The following is a 22,024-nucleotide window of genomic DNA, read 5'->3' on the forward strand; positions in this document are numbered from 1 at the left end:
CTGGGGAGTTATATCAGTGCGCTCAGCGCTGTGCCTCCATGCCCAAAAGAACAGTGTGTGGTGGCTGCGTGCGTAGAGAGAGAGAGAAAGAGAGAGAGAGGGGGGGGTCCCAGATGGCACGACACATGCACGTTATGAGTGTAATTGTATCACCATAGATTTCACTATAGGCTAGTTTATGAATGGAACACATTGATAAAGGTCCCCCCTGCTGCGTTTCCAATTGCTGCGAATGACAGTGTGAAGGCAAACTAAATATGCAAGAGTCCCAAATTCCGCCCATACGCATCGAGTCTACCGAAGTATTAGGTGAGAATGTGACCTGAGAAGTAGAGGAAAAAAGAATCCCGCACACTGTCTTCACTTGAGTTTAGATTTATTGAGCAACGTTTTGGACGTCAGACCTTCATCAGGCATAAAGAAGAACTGACAAACAGTCAGTATTAGTACAACTCTGGGATCAGCGGGGGCCAATCAAAAGCCCCGCGCCAATCCGTTACCATGGAGAGGGACTGCCCACAGGTGAGTACAGGTGGTATATTTGTTCCATGATAAAAGGAACATTTATATATGCACCGAATAGAATAAAATAGCTACAATGGAATAAATCAGGCAGTATACACAATATAAATTGAATACCTTAAAGGTGTGCTGACTGAGGCAACAAATGCATATTGGACAATTATATAAATAAGAACTGTCCCTGGAGGGCATAATATCCAATAGCCTACATGTATTGGGGGTCAGACCTAATAAATTAAAGGTATATGGGTCTGTACTCCAAAATACACAAAGACATCACACACAATGACAGCGGGACAACAAACAGCATAGAACGCCAAAAGAAAATAAAAAATATATATAATATAGTCTATCAGAAAACCCAGAGGTGAAAAACCTCAACATCACATTAAGTAAGAATTCATCATTTAAACCTTTTGGGGCTAGGGTGTCGCAAGTGAAGATCCAATATGCCTCACGTCTCTTAAGGAGAAGGTCATGGTTTCCACCTCTGCGTGGCTAGAGGAACCATCTCCATACCAACAAAGCGTAAGGTGGATATATCATGTTTCATGTCATTAAAATGAACAGCAACCGGGTATTCCCATGTCGTTTCTGCCAATAGCGCTGTTATGCTCGCTGATGCGTGTTTTAAGCTTCCTAGTGGTCTTGCCAATATATGACCAGCAGGGACAGCGTAGCATGGAGATCACATGGGTAGATGCACATGTGATGACACTTTTTATAGGGAAAGATTTGCCTGTTAGTGGGTGACAAAAAAACCTTTGGAACCATTTGGAATAGGGTTTGAGTGGGTTGCGCTGGTTTACTGCTGGTGAAGTTAGCTTGGACGAAGGATCTGTTATATTTCTCCAACGTTTGTTCACAAATAGCGGAGGGAATTGGAAGGTGCGTGAAATCGGATCAGATTGTAGTAAGGGACTGATCGTTATTTATCAAAGATTGGTATGGTGCAAAAAGGGGGGGTCATTAAACAATTTTTTGAGCCTGAGGGGGGGATATGTTTTATTTTATTTTGGCTTGGGGGAGGTTGTACAATTTTATTTTGCTGAATTTTGTATTTAAAAAAATGTTTAGATTATTTTGTTTTTCATAGTGTTTTACTCCTATCTATATAAAGTTTACCCTGTGTGGCGAGTGTACTTGGTATCTTCCATGTGTGCGTAACTGCGCATGCAAATAGAACAGATCTACAAGCTAACAACGCGTTGCTTGGTGGCGCGTTGTTAGCTTGTAGATCTGTTCTACCAGCAAAGGTCTGACTCAGTGACTGACGTAGCCACTTCAGTTCAAAACAAGGTGGCGCGAGATTCTGCGCCGTTCATGTCTCATGACATTTCCAGTAGAATAATGCAAGCGAAAAAAAATTGAACCACGGTGTTTGCACTGAAAAGAGCGAGTGTTGTCGGTGTCAGAGAGGAGGAAGATGTGGAAAGCAGACTGGCAGCACCAGCGTTGCTGCTGGTGTTTCGGTTTCACCCAGCGCCGCTTCACCGAGTCAGGAGAATGTCAGACTGAGATGATAATAATAATAATGTCGCGGCTGAGGTCGTGGATGACGTAACGATATAACCGTAGAAGGCTTCTTACAAGTTACTGTTGGTGACTCAAGTTGCTTGTGAACGTCAAGTTCATCCAAATAGAAAGTAGAAAAACATCACAGAAACACCTTGCCTTTATGTTGATGGTATATGGAATATTTTGATGGAAGAGACGCTACCGTCTTTGGACAACGCATCGTCGACATGGTGGCGGAGAAAAGCACAGACGAGACAGACGCTCATTGATTTAAAAGGTAGGGCTGGCTGGTCGTGATGTGCATCTTTGCGCACTGTGCCCCTTGCAATGTTGGTGTGAGTCAGAGAATAGTACTTGGCCGGTGCCAATGATGTAGCCTACTCTTGTCTGCGTACTGGTTGTAATAGACTATAAAGAGTTAAACTATTCGGTGGTGCCTGGCTGGCTAAATGAGCCGAGCAGGCAGTTGATGCCACGCATGGTTTTGCGCAAATTGTGCTTTTCTCTGTGGAGTATGACGCTGTAGTATTATGGTATGCGACTGCGTGACATACATGTATTTATTTAGCATTCATTCATTTTCATCATCCTGGGCTTGGGCACAGAGGCGAGGGGTGCCCACTGCCTTGGCAGCTTAGCTAGCCTAGAATTACTTTACGCACGAGGCTCACCTCAAAAATAGCCAATCTAAGATCACAAATTTGCGTCGTCATCAGCGTGTTGTTGTGAGCTTGTAGGTATGCATATGCTATTTTGGAGCATATTTAAATATTTAGTTGGAAGAATGCAATGGCATATCAGTGTTGAGTGTTGACCATAATGTAATGACAGATATGGAACCAAATGAACCCCAGACGGCCGCCGCCTAATAAACGATCAGTGTTTACTTTATGCTGCTATACTGTTGGTGTGAATATAAAATTAATATAGTCTATGGTGTTTGGGGGGGGGGGTCATATATATTCTTCCAGTCCCTGAGGGGGGGTCCCGAAAAAATATTTGGAGGCTGGGGGGGGGGGTGAGGAAAAATTAAATCACATCTGCACCACCCCCCCCCCTGGTGGATAAATAACGATCAGTCCCTAAGTGCCTGTGTTTTAAAAACTCACACACACACACACTCACACACACACACACACACACACACACACACACACACACACACACACACACACACACACACACACACACACACATTTGAATTATTTTATTTGGATCTGCATAAGAGGCGCAATACAATAGACCCAAACTCTGATCAGAATTAGGTTCAACATTATATGGTCCAACCAGATATAGCTGCTGCACATGCTTAACACACAGAGGGAAAAGAGAAAAAGAAAAAAGATAGCACATTGATGACATAGGCTACCTACTATTACTTGACACTACTTAAGACAGGATGTTTTAAGCCACCTAGGGATAAATGAAACGTCTTCTTCAGATAGACAGACTGCATAATAGCCGAGACAGAACAGTATTTAGCCAAGTTTTTTGCATTTGTCTTTTGCAATCCACCCAATTGCAGACCCCTGAGCACAAGTTTATGGACATGGCCCAGACTTCCAAATACAAGGACAATAAGCTGACAGTTATATCCCAAGGCCATAATACGTTCCACCAGAAGCTGATATTTCATAAGTTTGGATGTCAAACAAGTAGGCCTACAGTATATACAAATCAAATAGGCTGCCTATTTCAAATATAGTGACAGTTTTTCTAATTCCATTGATGAACACAATATCTGGGGTATTTGGAATATCTTGTAGTGAATTGACATGCGTGTCATTGTGATCAAACCAGTCTATTTTTACAGTGCTGTGTTTATACATTCTTGTTGTCCTGTCCTGTAGCCTACTCCTCTGATCTTACCAGGTCCACCAGACGGTCATGTATGTGTAGCCTCTCAAAGGTGTTACTGTCAATCTTGGCAGGCACAGGCCGTCGCCACACCACAGCGGAATTTTTTGTCGGCAGCCGACACTTTCGGTTGCCGAGAGCCGACACTTTGACTTCTTCCGGGGCTTTGGGCGGTCCCCTACACGGAAGCCTATTTATGGCCTGTAGTCCTCTATTTCGAAGTGGGCGTGAGAGTGAAAAGTGAGTGACAAGCAGTTGACACATCTGACGCGGAGGTCGGCCAGCTTACATCTGACGCGGAGGTCTCAGATGTAAGCTGCCGCCTGCCGACAAGCATAAAAATGAAGTGTGTCACCCGGCGGTGAGAAGGAGAAGGATATTTTAGATTGATTGATTTAAATATGTATTAACAGTTTGCAGAATTACAATACATTTCAAGCACAAACTCAATACAAAGACTGTTAACTGTGAGTGGACGACCCAATTAAGCATTTACACTTGTTTACAACAGGGTCCACATTGTTCAATTCATCAAAACATTTAGAGACGTACAAATAGACACTTCTATATAGTTAAAGAACAGAACAGGAATTCATCATAAAACAGTGTTCCCTGAACCGGGAATCAAATGATGATGATGATGAGAAGGCTGTGGAAGCTGAAGAGAACGGGCAATTTTATAAAGTATAAAGTAATTTTCAATGTCATCAGGGATCAGGGTTACAGTAAATGACAATGTAATTCAGCCAGGGGTGCCATGGATGAAAAGATTACAGGGGTGATCTGAAGCAAACATGAGAACCACTGCTTTACATTTCTTCAGACGATTTTTCAATGTTTTGTTAACATCCCGCGACATGGGCGGTCCCGAGAGGGGACGCACCCGGAAGCCTATTTAATGGCATGTAGTCCTCTAGTTCTTGGTTGGTGAAGTGGCAGTGACATTGACGAGATGTTGACAAACAGGCAAATTCTGGCGTTGGTGGTGGTGAGAAGGAGAAGGAGAAGGAGGTTGATGATGATGAGGAGGGCAGCGGAGGCTGAAGAGAACAGGGCCAGACCCAGGAGGAGGTTTTGGGTTCATCCGATAGGTATGCGAAGAGCAGAACAAGGGGACTACCTGCACCTGTTCGTGGAGCTACGCCAGGACGAACAACGCTTCCAAGGGTACTTCAGGCTCTCTGTGGAGCAGTTCGACTGGGTGCTGGACAAGGTGAAGGAACAGATCAGGAAGCAAGACACTTCTTACCGGCAAGCCATCAGTCCGGGCGAACGTCTTGCCATCTGTTTACGGTAACTACCATGTTCATTGTTGTTTACATTTCTACTGTGATCCGTCGCTAGTAGCCTTGGCTTGGATCACAAGACGGACATCTGCCATGCCCGTCTACGTCTTGAGCTCCAAAATAGTGTTTGATTTCAAATATAACCTGCTTGCCCCATGACCAAGAATGTTACAATTGTGTACGGCCCCTCGTAAGTACCCATATGTTCCGTATTGTTCTATAAAAAGCATTCTAATCCGATCGGTGGCCATTTTCTCCGTATGCTTTCAACTATGCGACCCTATCGGTTGGGGGTGTATTGCACTATGTTACATTATAAGTAAAACTCTATGAGCAAATGAACACCAATCGGATTCGAATCCTTTTTATTGAATAATATGGAATATACGGGTACATCTAAGGGGTCGTGTACGATTGTAACATCCGTGGCCATAGAGTTAGTCCTTTTATATTGGAAATGTGTGTGTTTATGCAGATGTATGGAGCAAAAACGGAGAAAGTGCAAACACTATTTTGAAGATCATCGAAGACTGTCATAATATAACCGTCTTGTATCAAGACACTGGTGGAGAGACTGTAAATGGCAAATGCCTTAGTAATTAGCATTGTATTCACATATCATTTCAACTCACCAACCCTGACTGTGAGGCATGGTGCATGTATTTAATGTTTCCACACTGTCATTCAGCTCTTTAGTCTTCCTTATTTTGTTTCAGATTCCTTACTTAAATAAATGTAGCAATAGCACAATGTAGAAAATATTAAGTCACACGTAAAAGTCATGTTTCCACAGATTGCTTGATTGATTGATTGAAGTATTTATTAACAGTTTGCAGAATTTCACATGAAAGCACTAACTCAACTTTACTCAACTTGAGTAAAGGTTTAGTAACTTTACTTGGCTTCCAAATATACATCATGTATTATAGTACCTAAGTAAGAGTACTCAAATATATCCAAATGTGTCTATCACCTATTTGAAAATGGCAGATCTACAAGCTTGTCGCATTACAGCGCATTGTGAGCCTGTAGCCTGCATGGCTATTTTCCAAGGATAAAACCATGAAATAGGTTTCAATTGGTTAATGTATTTCTTGTTATAATATACTTATTACTACTACTTTGAAGATTTACATTAGTATAACAAGAAATACATTAACCAATTGAAACTTTTCACCATGATCATGTAAGATGAGATGACAACTGAATTTATGTGATAGCCTATATATATAAGCCCCGAGCTGAATTAAGTTGGCAAATGTGACACGAGTTAAAGACAAAAAGCTGTATATAGGGCCAGATTTATTTAGTTGCAACTATACGCGTTCTTTATCCCAACTACACAAAATGTCTTTTATAGCCGTTATCCAAACTCACACCACGTGATATTGTGACTGAGCTTGTAGATCAACTCTGTTTTGGAAAACCTTTTTCTCTGAATAGGGATGCTGGGTTCAAGTGGTTATTAACTTGTAAAATAATTGCCATCAAAAAGTACATTATTTGCCTCAGAGATGTAGTAAAGTTGTGGGTCATAAACCTTAATCCCATTACCAATACAACTTGTAACATGTGAGTTTAGCTTGTGTTATAACATGATGAATGTTGTCTATACCTCTATTTCAGATACCTTACCCATGGGGATTCTTTTGCCACCATAGCCTACAATTTCCGCGTGGGAAGATCCACTGTGTCTGAGATTGTGCCTACTGTTGCTGAAGCCATCTGGCAGTGTTTGGTACCAGAGTTGATGCCCGTGCCGACGAAGGACGAGTGGAAAGCTGTAGCCAATGTTTTTGAGCAGAAGTGGAACTTCCCTCACTGTGTGGGTGCACTGGATGGCAAACATATTGTCATTCAGGCACCCAGACATTCGGGGTCCCGTTTCTACAACTACAAAGGCCAGTATTCCATCGTCCTTCTGGCTGTTGTAGATGCCAATTACCTGTTCCGCATGGTCGATGTGGGAGGTTATGGCGCATCCAACGACAGTGGCATCCTCTGGGCATCAGCGTTTGGTGAAGCTCTAAGGGACGGAACACTGGACCTCCCTGAGGATGAACCACTCCCAAACGCTGAGGACCTGGGACCGGTCCCATATGTTTTCGTGGCAGATGAAGCCTTTCCTCTGCGGCGGGACATGATGCGGCCAGTCCCTGGAAGGTACCTCCAGACCTACTCCCAGAGCATTTTCAACTATCGTCTGTCCCGTGCACGGATGATGGTGGAGATGACCTTTGGTTTGATGGCTTCACAGTTCCGTCTCTTGCACACGGTGATTGATCTGAACCCGGAGAATGCGGAGAAGGTTGTGAGAGCCATCACTGTCCTGCACAACCTTCTCAGATGGCACCGGCAGTCATCTGCTTCCGACGTGGCCGAGGAGATTCCAGAGTCCCTCAGCCCAACTGGAACGGTTGTTCACAACAATAACCCAGATGAAGAGGCTTGTGCTGTCAGAAGTAACTTTGTGGAGTACTTCAACTCACCAGCCGGTGCTGTATCATGGCAGGACAACCATGTTTAATCCTCACCTACCCATTACCCTCATTTAATTTTCCTTCTCTATTTAATTTTTCTTCTCCTCGGATCGCCACCTTGTAGTGGTGGAGAAGCTTGTGTGTTCCAATGAACCTGAGAGCTATGCCGTCTGGAGCTTTGCTCCTGGTAGGGTCACCCATGGCGGAAAGCTCAAGGGGGAGGTTCCAGACAAAGTGCGATCCAACCAAAGCAAATGAAAGCTGCAGCATACTTCACGCAGTGTTGCAAATAGCCTGCATCCTGCGACTCACTAAATTGAGGAAGGACCAAATCCTGTCACCCTCTGGGGGTTCTGGCCCTCTGGGATGCCAGACTCTAATGTTGTTGAAGAAGGACTCATAAAATGTCTTTGGAACCCACCCCTGGGTCCCAGGACCCATTACATTGAAAACCTATTTACACCACTGGGCCCCTAGTTCTCTTGGACTCCATGTGACTGGACCCTCCTGACCCACATCTGTTAAGGACAGTGTCTCCCCACATTACACAAACGCACAGGCGTCCTCCATGAAGGAAATCTAGCCACTATGACATCCCTCATTTTACCGGTTTATTTTAAATCTTCCCTCATCCCAAGTTCTTCCACCTTCCCAGTAACTTTGTCACTTCTACATTTCGCTGGTACTGGAGTCACTCTGCTGTCACCCAGGGAGGCTGTAGGCGAGAACTTGATGCCAGCAGTCCTAGGGTCCTCACTGTGGACTGACATTGTTGTGCAACATACAAAAGCAGCTACCTTTTTCAAACAATAGTAGTCTATTTCCACAAAAAAATACATCCATGTCCTACCCATTCCAAAAAAATACCTTGAGACTGGCAAGTCAGTAACTACACTGGCTTTGCTCAAATATTTGCCACGGACATGGAGAAGTCTTGCCATAGCCATATTTGTCTGTTTATGGAGTACTAGGGCTGTCAATTGATAAACATATTTAACCCACCTGAGGCCGATTAAAGAAAAAAAAGGCTTCTAAATCAGACAATTATCTGAAAAAACAATGTTCCGAACTTCCTATATATAACTATTTCATGTCAAGTACCCCAAAAATTACTGTATATGTAATTGGCCGCTGACCCCCATCTGAAAATATGTTGTTCCAGAGACTACCCAGAAGCAAAGATTTGAGTTAAAAACGTTCGCTCTGAAAGAATATATATTCAAAGCTTTGTGCCACATTTTCATGATTTTTCGAGTGCCGTGCTATGAGCTTGTAGATCTGCTATTTTTCAACAGCTAAAGTATAACATAATGCTTAAAATACCAAAAGGGGTTCCCGTCCTGAATGGGTTAATCTGATTAATCACAAATGAATCGCATATTTTTTTCAAGTTGTTAATGCTCTCATCAACTAGGGGTGGGGATATGGGTACCTCACGATACTATGGTGATATTAGACCCTCGATAACGATATCACGATGTTCTATATATTGCGAGATTGCAAAAAATGAAGAAAAAAAACATAAAAGGCAAGATCTGGAATACTAATAGTCACAAACTGGCCAATAAGTACATGAATCGTGCCTCCCCCAAACAGTAAAATAACTAGTCTACAACTTGTCTGTCCACAACAATGGGCACTACTAGTACTAACTAATCAATCCACCCCTAAAATATGTAGTGAAAATGTAATTGACAAGAAACAAACAAAATAAGATGTGCTGAGCATAACATGCAATGAACCTGGACCGATTCCAGGTATTCATCACCAACTTGTTTTATGTATTTTAAAGTTGGGCCCATTTTACCTGTAACAGTGTATCGATTATTCATCGCGGGAGGAATTATTGCGATATCTCGTAATATTGATATATTGGCACACCTGTATCATCACTGTGGGCGTAGACAGATGCTTTGCTTTATGCAAAAATGCATGTTTTTTTCAATTATTGGAACAATGACAAATACTCTCCAGAAGTAACAAGGTCTGGTGGGCAATGGAAAAAAATATTAAAAATAATTATTTTATATATAGACGGATAGGTTGAAATCAGGTGATCTATTCTGGGCCTGAACGTGCTTGCTGGGAAGGAGCATGCTGACGGACATGGAGAGCTGTGTCCTAAACTATATGTAGGCCATATAGCTAAAACAAATAGGCTAATTATGCGATTAACATAACAGTGAGTTAATTGCAATTAATCGACATTGACAGCCCTAGTACGGACACATTGGTGATCCTGCACCAGTCTAAACCTCTTTAACTGACAGTGAGCAGTGTCCCCATGAGCAAGTAACACATTTGGGAGGCTCCACACTATTCATCCTAGTTCCACACCCCACTGAGCAAGCATCCTCATTCCTCACCCCCCAGAAGGAATTTAGTGAGAGCGACAGACATTTGCCCTCACCGCCTGGCTTCCCTCCTGCAAGTCAAGGTTCTGTTCAAGACTACAATCACACAGCACCATTCTAATCTTCCGACTGCTTCAAAGGGCTGGCCAATAAAAAACTGACCAAGTCCAATGCAACACATTTGGATTTCCATGACTGCAGTGGGATTGGCTATTTTCTCCCGCTGTAACAATTTAATTCTGTCATCTTCTTAGTCATGTCAGTGTGAATTTAGCTACCTTAAAGTACCAACTGCTGACTAACCTCGACATTACTGACTGTTCATCAGCTGGATCTCCATACATAGAGAAGACAACACATCCTCTCACATCAACAGGATTACTAAACAAGTTCAGCAGAATAGTATAAAAGGAGCAGACCTCCCCTTGTATAAAATATTTCAACCAACACACTCAAGAATCTACAAGACCATCCATCCATATAGCTAGCCAACAACAGTCCCAGGATCTTGGGGACTGTCCAAGACAGGACACCGACCTCTTCAAGACTACATTCAAGACCTTTGACCTTCAGTAGACAATCACGATCAAGCACACCTCAGCCCATACGAGCCAACGTATCTGACCACTCCAGGTACCTTTACTAGATTCTTTACACCATCTTTCCAATGACACGTGTTAAACATCCCGGCTCAGGTTCTAATCAGGTCATAATCCTAGCCTTTGAATAACAGTCCTTTTTTGAACCACTTGAACCCATAGTAGTCTATAGCCTGGGGGAACATCAGACAAAAATAGCCCATCTACAAGTTTACAATGCAACGCATTGTGAACTTGTAGAGCGGCTATTTTTTGGCAAAGACTAGACTAGGGTTTAAGTGGTTAAGCACTAAGTTGAGCAACAAACATGACGTGAGAGTATTGAAATAGTTGACACCCACTATATTGTTCAAGGCTAGATTTCTGACAAATCTACGTTCTTCTGGGTTTTAGTTGGCAGACAATCGGCATACAAAAATAACCTTTAAAACTGATGTGTTACCCATCTGTCAATCTTCACACAAGCAAATCAAACTGAAACAGTCTAGTCTTCAAATATTTTTATTCACAGAATAAACAGAAAAAAATAGAAAAATAACCACCGCTCATCCGCTGAAAGGGAACATAACAAAACAAACAAAATAAAGGGAAGCTCCGCACATAATCAATTTTGGTCAGGAAATCTGGCCCTGAACATAACTCGCATTAGTTCCATCTCCGTCCTCATCTGGGTTTCAGGATCCAGGTTCCGGAGCTGGCTGGCTATGTACAGGCCAAAATGGGCTGCCCCATCCCGGTTTTGGAGCTCTGCCATGGCCCACTGCTCAAACGCGTCTGGGCCTGGGGCTGGGGCGTCACGCGGCTGGGCCTCCTCCTGTCCAGTGTTCCTGGCCCTCCTTCGACTGGATGCTATTTAGTAAGGTTAAAGCATTGAACATTGAGCAATATTGCAATATTGAGCTGCACTGGATTTTGTATTGTATTACAGAGCTTGATTTAGGATGGTATTACATAACGTTCATGTAAGGTCTGAATTCTTACCACTTGTAGAAGTGGGGGGCCCTGCCACAGGACGAGCAGCTGGTGGTGGGGGACCTCTGGGTCCCCGTGCTGCTACCCCCAGGTTGGAATTCCCCTCGCGGTGGACTATAAAGTAAGTAAATTACGTGTTATATTGAGCTGAAGTGGATTTGTATTGTATTTCAGAACTTTCATGTCAAATCTGAATGTCTTACCACTTGCAGAAGAGGATACTGGAGGAGGATTCTGAAGACCAGCAGTTGAGGGACGAGCATGTGAGGGACCAGCATGTGAGGGACCAGCATGTGAGGGACCAGCAGGTGAGGGACCAGCAGGTGAGGGACCAGCAGGTGAGGGACCAGCAGGTGAGGGACCAGCATGTGAGGGACCAGCAGGTGAGGGACCAGCAGGTGAGGGACCAGCAGGTGAGGGACCAGCAGGTGAGGGACCAGCATGTGAGGGACCAGCATGTGAGGGACCAGCATGTGAGGGACCAGCATGTGAGGGACCAGCAGGTGAGGGACCAGCAGGTGAGGGACCAGCAGGTGAGGGACCAGCAGGTGAGGGACCAGCAGTTGAGGGACTCGCCGGGTGCACTATGAAGTAAGATTGAATGATGTGTTATATTGAGCAGGAGTGGATTTGTCTTGTATTTCAGAACTTCCATGTCAAATCTGAATGTCTCACCACTTGTGGAAATGTGTGGTCTTTTCCCACGAAACCACGGCGACGGTGGTGAGGGACCCAGGGCTCCCAGCGCTGCTGGACTCACCGGGCTGACTGTGAAGTAAGATTGAATTATGTGTTATATTGAGCAGGAGTGGATTTGTCTTGTATTTCAGAACTTGTCAAATCTGAATGTCTCACCACTTGGGGAAATGTGTGGTCTTTTCCCACGAAACCACGGCGACGGTGGTGAGGGACCCAGGGCTCCCAGCGCTGCTGGACTCACCGGGTGCACTATGAAGTAAGATTGAATGATGTGTTATATTGAGCAGGAGTGAATTCATATTGTATTTCAAAAAGTTTGTGTCAAATCTGAATATCTCACCAGTTATGGGAGTTTCCTGTGTTTGTCTCTCAAACATAGGCTGCAGCTGGGACATGGCCGTTGGTGAGGGACCCGGGGCTCCCAGCGCTGCTGAACTCACCGGGCGGACTATGAAGTAAGATTCAATGATGTGTTATATTAAGCAGGAGTGGATTTATATTGCATTTCAAAAAGTTTGGGCCAAATCTAAAAATCACCACTTATGGGAGTGGGTGGTCTCACATCGTGTACACCAGTACTCCCCCCGTGTGCCACCGGCAGTGATGGCATGGTCACGTATACTATTGGGTAATAATCAAACATGTCTTACACTAGGTTCAATCGTTTTATTAGATTTGTAAATTGTAAAGCACAACTAGACTTGAGTAGAGGTTTGGGTTGTGTAGTTTACCTTGCCATATTGGAAGTCCAATATGAAACAGTTGGGGATTTGAAATATTAGACATTGGCATAATCATTTCTCTTTCTTTGTGCAGTGTAAAGGGGGAGACTATTCTGGATTATAGAGCAACTGTTGAACATATCTCACAAAGATTTTGAGTTGCATCATGGCTACATTACTACAAAACACAAACATCTACCAAAGTAATTTGTCTTGAGTGAGTCATCTGAATACCTTACCATATCTATGTCCAGCAGTGCTCCCATGTCCTCCTGTGTCCTCCAGTGTGGTGTCTATGAAGCAAGGTTTAAACATTTACTGTGTAGGCCTACATTTTTAGAGTTTGCTGTTGTATTTGTAAACAGTCTGACTGATATGTATCTCTTACCACTTTCAGCAGGGCTCGAATCCTCCACCGCCTGCTGCTGGCTGCTCCCTTTAAAGTTAGGTTCAAACATTTGTTAGGTACAGCTATGACAACTGATGTCCTCCACAATGGCAATGACGATGTCATTCAATCAATCTTTCAGTAAGCACATGCTGACCTGCAGTTGGAGACGTCCGGCTGAAGTTGGATGTCGTATTCCTAGGCTCTGTGTAAGGGTCTAGGAATTGCAAGATGCCATAGTAGATCCATTTTTTTTTTGGGGCTCCCCCTGCACTCCCGCTTGCCTTCAGCTCGTTCATCTTCAGCTTACGATAGTAGTCCTTGATGGACTTCCATCGTGATTTGCACCTGCTAACTGTATGTGGCGGACACCAAAAGCATTTTGAGATTAAGTAGAAATAGTTTGTGTTCTGTCCTATTCAAATTGTTCAATTATGGGCTAAGGCAATACCATGGAGATTCTTAGTTTGAGATTCTATTTTGGGAAACCTGAACCCTTCAACAGCAACCATCTCTGCTTCATATCTTGACAGGATGAAGTCATGTACACGTTGGTTGTTTTCAAGCTACACTGCAGTGTATGTTGACAGTATTCTGTATGTATAGTGGCCACAAATATTTGGTCCAATATTTTATATAATTGTATAATGTATTATCTTTGGTCAGTCTTTGACTACATACAGTATAAATTAACTGGTGGTATTTGGGATTCATCATCTGCTGTGATACAGCTGCTGGATCGAAAATAAAAGTCTTCACATCATTGTAATTTGTGTGTTCTGGTTTCATGAGTAGGAAGAACATTGACAGTACATGATAGTTGTTTATATGTGTACTTTACACAACTTTGTAATGCTGGGTATAATTATTGTTACATGATTCACTCCTTGACATTGCAGCAATGACAATTACCAAACAATAGCAATATTGGGAGGTTAGACGGGAATAGCACATTCAACCAACATAGGTGCAGCCACATGGTCTATGGAATATGGATCAAAGTATTTGGTAAATGTTACATATACTTACGTTCAAGGCCTGATTCGGCACTTATTAGACGCCAAGCTTGTTCTTTTTTAATTGTGTTTTTGTAGTCTGCATGACCCAAGTTGTATATAACTGGGTGCCGGCTTACACTCATGATGAGCGCCTCATCTGTTGCCTCTGTGTCCTGCTCCTGCGACATGCTTGCTGCTCTCTGATATATATTGATTGTGCATTGGGCTGTTTTATAGCATGTGGGGGGAAGGGGGGGCACAATCAGTACTTGATGAGGTAACTGATAGGTGAGCACCAAGGAAGAGTGGACAAAAAATGGGTCTATTTGGAAAATTTATGTTTTTAAGTACAGTAAATTATGCATGATTAGAACATGCTTATCTGACAATTGGGGTCTAATATTTCTACCATTGCTACAAAAGTTGCTACCTGCACATTCACAATCCAGTCATTTGGGTGCATAAACAAGAAGTTTAAGAATGTATTTAGCCTGATAATGTCAACCGTGCATGTTCACATCATGTACACTTTAGTTTATATGATGTAAGTGATGGTGATGATGAAGTTGGTCATGGCCAAGTACTTGAGGATTTTCTCTCCTGGTGTGGGGATGCCTTTCTCCAACTGAATGTCTTGAAAACCAAGGAAATGTGTGTAGACTTCAGGAGATCCCCCCCAGTTCCCCAGAACAGTGTTGTCCATGGTGAGCAAGTCGACCTGGTGACCACTTATAAATACCTGGGTACTACATTTGACAGCAAGCTCCAATTTGATGTGAACTGTGAAATATTGTGCAAGAAAGGCCAACAACGCCTCTTTTGCTTGAGGCAGCTCGCCAAATTTCAGGTTGACAAATCCCTTATGAAACTGTTCTACAGTGCCTTTATTGAGTCAGTTATCTCCTTCTCCATCAGTTGTTGGTATGGAAACCTAAATGTAAAGGACAAAAACCACCTTGGTAGGATTGTGAGAACGGCCTCAAAGATTGCCGGAGTTAATTTCAGTAGTCTAGACCAAGTATTTAAAAATCAGGTGCTTAAGAAAGCCAAGTCCATTTTTACGGACAACTCCCATCCCCTCAGCTCTGAGTTCAAGCTGCTTCCCTCTGGCATTCGCCTAAAAGTTCCAGGGGCCAAAAGCAACAGGTATAAGTTCTCCTTCGTGCCTGTAGCTATCAAGGCTCTAAATGCCGATAGGAGGAGATAAATTGTATCTGTATTAATAGTTTTATTTTTATTTTTATACAACTTTCTGGAAAAGTTATGAATTATAATGTTACACTGATACCTTGAACTGCCATCCTGTTTTAAATGTTTTAAATGTTCTATGTGTACTATGTGCCTTTGCTGTGTTTTTGTGTTTCATGTTACCTGCCTGTGTTATGCCTTGCTGTAAACCAAATCGCCCCACGGGGACAAACTAATAAATGAACCTGAACCTGAGGTGGGTGCCTTAATGGCTGCAAGTCCAGGGCACAGGGGTGCTTTTGATTGATTGATTGAAATATTTATTAACAGTTTGCAGAATTACAGTACCAAGTTGACAGATATAAATCTGAGTGAGGCTATTCAAATAGCCAAAACGACCAGATACCTCAACCTTGTAAATCTTCACTGGAAAAGTGAGAACCCAAAGTATCAAAACGCCAAAAGATGAACTCTAGAGAAACTTAGAGTAGTGCAAAAGACCTGAAAGGATTTTGACACAAGACACAAGTTCTTAAAGTATTTCTAAGTTATCTTTAGTTTTCTTCAGATCCAGAGCGTGTACAAATGTAAAGAATAGAGGAGAGAGAATTCTCCTAAGTGCTCTGAATGAAAGTCACATAATTTAGCACAAACATATATATATGTTCCGTGATTAGGATTCTGTTAATGACTTTTTATCTCATGGGGTGAGAGTGTATGTTTAGCCTCATCTTTAAGGCCACAGTTGTCATGTTGTTATCCATTTAATCTTATTTCCCTTTGGTACAATGGTCAATCTGGAGTGGGTGACAGTTGATAGTGGAATTAATACACACGCAAATATTGATATGACATCACTGGGAGGCTTTTTTAACATAGTAATAAGATGTGAACATAAAATATGAAACAATAAATCATAATTAACAAAATACCCATCAACAAGCTCACATCATGTCACGTTGCTTGTATAGGCTACTGCTATAGTATAAAGTTATTTTCAATGTCATGGAACAGGGTTACAATAAATAAATAACAATATAATTCAGGGGTGCCATGGATGAAAAGATTACAGGGGTGATCTGAAGCAAACATGAGAATCACTGCTTTACATTACTTAAGTTCAGACGATTTTGGACAGACAATGTTACTTTGAGGTGCCCAGATATCTCCCTGCACCCTCGACATTCACAAGTCCCTCCCAGGGGTGTTTGGGTCTGTGAAAGAAGAAAACTCCAATTGAAACTCCGCCCGTAGATGGCCTGCAGGCTGCATCTGTTCCATTGGCTAGTGCATATCACTGCCGGGTGAAACACTGCTTGTCGGCAGCTTACATCTGCCGCAGAGGAGAGCGTCAGCTGTAGGCTGGCCGACGCGGCAGTCGTCTGCGGAAGTGGAGCATTTTCTCCATCCACCAGCTGTCTAAAAACCCGGTTTTTCGGCTCTCGGCAACCGAAAGTGTCGGCTGCCGACAAAAAATTCCGCTGTAGTGTGGACATACCCACACACACACACGCACGCACGCACACGCACGCGCGCACACACACACACACACACACACACACACACACACACACCATGGGGATGCACCCGGATGACGTCGGTCGAGGACGCGGTCAACTGTGATTGCTGCAAACTGCACAGCCTGCACAACTAGTCTTTTGTTGACGGTTTTGTTGACATCTCGTAACCCTGGTGGTTATTAATGTATGAGCGGTGAGTTCAAAGCTTTGTTTATTATTATTATTATTGTTGTTCATTTGTTGATAATAATTTTGTCTGTGTATTCATTCGTCGCAACGATGCAGTCTCCCGGCTAGCTTCTGATAGCAAGCTATAGCTAGCTGTAGGTGCTGCTAATCTTATAACTCTATGGAAGCTAGCTAGCACCATGTTAGCGGCTATAGCTAACAATTATGGTCAATAACTCGATGGTGCTAACTAGCCAGCTATGATAGCTAGTTTGCACCATAGAGTCACACATTTAGAGCAGCGTGCATGCGTTTTAAGACGTTAATAGTTCATTTAGACGTTGTTCTGTTTTTAACCAGTGGTTCTCCATCATTCTCTTGTCAAGGACCCCCATTTTAGGTATTTGTCCACAGACCCCCAACCCATATAATTATGCCAGGGACCCCCATACACATGTCCATGTTTTTCCTCCTATTTATTTTGAAATGAGCATTTCTACAAGCTCACAACAACACGTCACATCATCCACAACACTTTGAGAGTTTGTAGATCTGCTATTTTGAAATAGCCGATGTATTCTATACTATTAGTTTTAGTTTAGTTTTTTTGCACATGAAAAAAAGCAAAGGCAAAAATCAAAAGGGAAGAAATACGTTTGTATGAAAATGTGTCAGTTTGTCACTTATTTGTGCGTGTGTGTGTGTGCGTGCGCGCGCGCATGTGTGCACCTTTTTTGACTAGAGAAGGGTTTAATGACACGGCCATTAAATATACCAACCACTCCCCCATATACCAGACAGTGGTTTTCAACCTGCGGTCTGGGGACCACCAGTGGTCCTTGAGGGGGTTCCAGGTGGTCCGGGGACCACCAGTGGTCCTTGAGGGGGTTCCAGGTGGTCTGGGGACCACCAGTGGTCCTTGAGGGGGTTCCAGGTGGTCTGGGGACCACCAGTGGTCCTTGAGGGGGTTCCAGGTGGTCTGGGGACCACCAGTGGTCCTTGAGGGGGTTCCAGGTGGTCTGGGGACCACCAGTGGTCCTTGAGGGGGTTCCAGGTGGTCTGGGGACCACCAGTGGTCCTTGAGGGGGTTCCAGGTGGTCCCCAGTTTAATAAACTTAAATAATGGAGAGTTGGTAACCAAATGAACCCTTCCTTATTAGATCTTTAACTCTTGAGAGCGTAAAACGTATCCAAATGGACCGGCCCTGGTCCATTTGGTTTCATTTTATGCTCTCAAGAGTTAAATTATTGTTAAACATCTGCATTAGTTAATTTAACAGATGTCTAGAGACTCTAGACAATTAGAGAATGTAGAAGAATTGTTTGGTTTTATCTTGGCCAGTTATCTTTCCTAATGGTTCCAACATCAATACAGCCTGTTATCTCTCCTAATGGTACCAACATCAATACAACCTGTTATCTCTCCTAATGGTTCCAACATCAATACAGCCTGTTATCTCTCCTAATGGTTCCAACATCAATACAGCCTGTTATCTCTCCTAATGGTACCAACATCAATACAGCCTGTTATCTCTCCTAATGGTTCCAACATCAATACAGCCTGTTATCTCTCCTAATGGTACCAACATCAATACAGCCTGTTATCTCTCCTAATGGTTCCAACATCAATACAGCCTGTTATCTCTCCTATTGGTTCCAACATCAATAAAGCCTGTTATCTCTCCTAATGGTACCAACATCAATACAGCCTGTTATCTCTCCTAATGGTACCAACATCAATACAGCCTGTTATCTCTCCTAATGGTACCAACATCAATACAGCCTGTTATCTCTCTTAATGGTACCAACATCAATACAGCCTGTTATCTCTACTAATGGTACCAACATCAATACAACCTGTTATCTCTCCTAATGGTACCAACATCAATACAGCCTGTTATCTCTCCTAATGGTACCAACATCAATACAGCCTGTTATCTCTCCTAATGGTACCAACATCAATACAGCCTGTTATCTCATCCATCCTTCCATATGTTGATCCTTCCATATGTTGATCCTTCCCCATCCATCCTTCCTTTTCGATGTCTCCCTGTTGACTGATGCGTGTCAGCCAGCAGAAGCTTGAGTTCTCAACAGGCCCCAAAAACTGTCCACCCAAGACACTGCCCCGCCCCCGCTGCCCCCCTTAGATCTCCATATATGGAGCTGACCTGTTCTGACGTGTAACGTAATGTAACTGTGTGTGTACTGCGTGCGTGCGTGCGTGCGTGCGTGCGTGCGTGCGTGCGTGCGTGCGTGCGTGTGTGTGTGTGTGTGTGTGTGTGTGTGTGTGTGTGTGTGTGTGTGTGTGTGTGTGTGTGTGTGTGTGTGTGTGTGTGTGTGTGTGCGCGTGCGTGCGTAATGGTTCCAACATCAATACAGCCTGTTATCTCTCCTAATGGTACCAACATCAATACAGCCTGTTATTCCATCCATCCTTCCATATGTTGATCCTTCCCCATCCATCCTTCCATATGTTGATCCTTCCATATGTTGATCCTTCCCCATCCATCCTTCCTGTTGGATGTCTCCCTGTTGACTGATGCGTGTCAGCCAGCAGAAGCTTGAGTTCTCAACAGGCCCCAAAAACTGTCCACCCAAGACACTGCCCCGCCCCCGCTGCCCCCCTTAGATCTCCATATATGGAGCTGACCTGTTCTGACATTCCATATGTTGATCTGACCTCATCAAACCCTGTACACTCCTCAAGACACGCTCCATATATGGCCAGTACAGAATTCATCCCATTTGTTGATCTGACCCTAACCCTAACCCCCATGCCAAAGCGCCAGCGCTCGCCCATCGAAATGTAACCGTGTGTGTGTGTGTGTGTGTGTGTGTGTGTGTGTGTGTGCAGCCCTGAGTGAAGACCTGAGCTCTGCTGCCCCCCAGTGGACTGCTGCCTGCATGACACCCATCTACAGCACTGACACTGAGAGGGCCTGTGAGTAGCACACACACACACACACACACACACACACACTAGGGATGTCAACAGTTGACCAGTTCTAATAAATATCCGAATATGCTTATCGGCTTTGTGGATAGACTGAATGATTAACTACCCCAAAAATATAGTTTACATTTTACCACTACTATTAAGTTAAAACAGAATTCTTAATATTGTAAGCATAATGATATTGTGGCATTGTGATATTTGGCCATAACTCCCTCCTCTGAGGGAGCTACCTTTGGGGAAGGGGGTTGTTGTCCAGACAGGGGCCAGACTGGTGAACTGTGGGTCATGGGTTCAATAGTCCAGGGTTCCCCAATTAATTTTCCTCAAGGGCCATATTGTGACTACGGTACCAGGCTGGGGGCCGAGTCGGCACGAACGCTTGCCCTGAAAATTAATTTTCAGGGCAAGACCCCATTTGAAAAGGACCCCCAGCTTCTCTTCTTCCCAGCTAAGTCCTGCCCTATGCGGGAGCTAACTATTTCCGTAGACAACGCCCTGGTAACGTCTGTCCCAACAGCCAGGAATCTTGGTGTTGTCCTGGACAGTCAGCTCTCGTTCAAAGCTCACATCACAGCTGTCACTCGATCCTGCAGGTTCACACTCTATAACATACGACGAATTAGACCGTTCCTCACCCAGGAATCAGCCCAGCTCCTAATCCAGACAACAGTCTTGTCAAAACTCGACTACTGTAACTCCCTCCTTACTGGCCTACCAGCATGTGCACTTAAGCCTCTCCAGCTGATCCAAAATGCAGCAGCTCGCTTGGTCTTCAACCAGCCAAAATTCTCACATGTCTCCCCCCTGCTCCGCTCCCTCCACTGGCTCCCGGTCGCTGCCCGCACAGAATACAAAACTCTGATGCTGGCATTCAAAGCAACCAAAGGTATGGCCCCCCCATATCTTACAAGTATGATTGAACCCTACAAACCCTCCCGCGCACTCAGATCAGCCAACGCAGGGAAGCTGGAAGTACCCTCACTAAAAACGCCGGGACAACGCTCCACACGTCCCAAACTCTTCTCCCTTCTGGCTCCAAAACTGTGGAATGCACTTCCCATTGCAGTCAGAACTGCAGCATCACTCCCAATCTTCCGCCGTAGCCTGAAAACCCTCCTTTTCAGACTCCATCATGGCCCATAGCACTTACCCTACCCCCTTAGATAGCATTTATGTTGCCTTAGATAGCATTTGATACAGACTTATAGCATGTTATGTAGACAGCACTATAATTGTATTGTATTTAGTCATAGCACGCCATAGTACATATGTATAGCATAGTAGTAAATATGTATAGTTTATATGTATATATAGTATTATATGTATAGTGTATGTATAGTTTCATTATATGTATGTATAGTTTCATTATATAGATATTCCACTGTTACTTTCTTAGCTTACGCATGTTTCATGATAAATGCTTTTATGTGATGTATTCCCATGCTTTTGTTCTTGCTTAAATGTAAGTCGCTCTGGATTAAGAGCGTCTGCTAAATGCCTAAATTGTAAATTGTGTAATTGTGACATGCAGAGGCTACTGACCCCTATTTAAAGCCATTTATATCTGGGACCCCCCCCCCCCCCCCCCCCCCAGATTCTTCCACGGTCCACAAAGGCTCACAACGTGTTGCGGATGGGGAGGCGACGTTGTGAGCTTGCGGATCAGCTATTTTGTTTTAGCATGCTGATGCAACAGGTTGTACGGCGAAACATAAGACAGGCTTCCCTTGTGTTTTTAGCCGAGGTGACGTACACAGTCAGACACATGGCTCCTCGATGCAAAATAAACACTGT

Source organism: Protomyctophum parallelum (assembly GCF_964188405.1).
Source record: "Protomyctophum parallelum genome assembly, chromosome: 20".
NCBI lineage: Eukaryota > Metazoa > Chordata > Actinopteri > Myctophiformes > Myctophidae > Protomyctophum > Protomyctophum parallelum.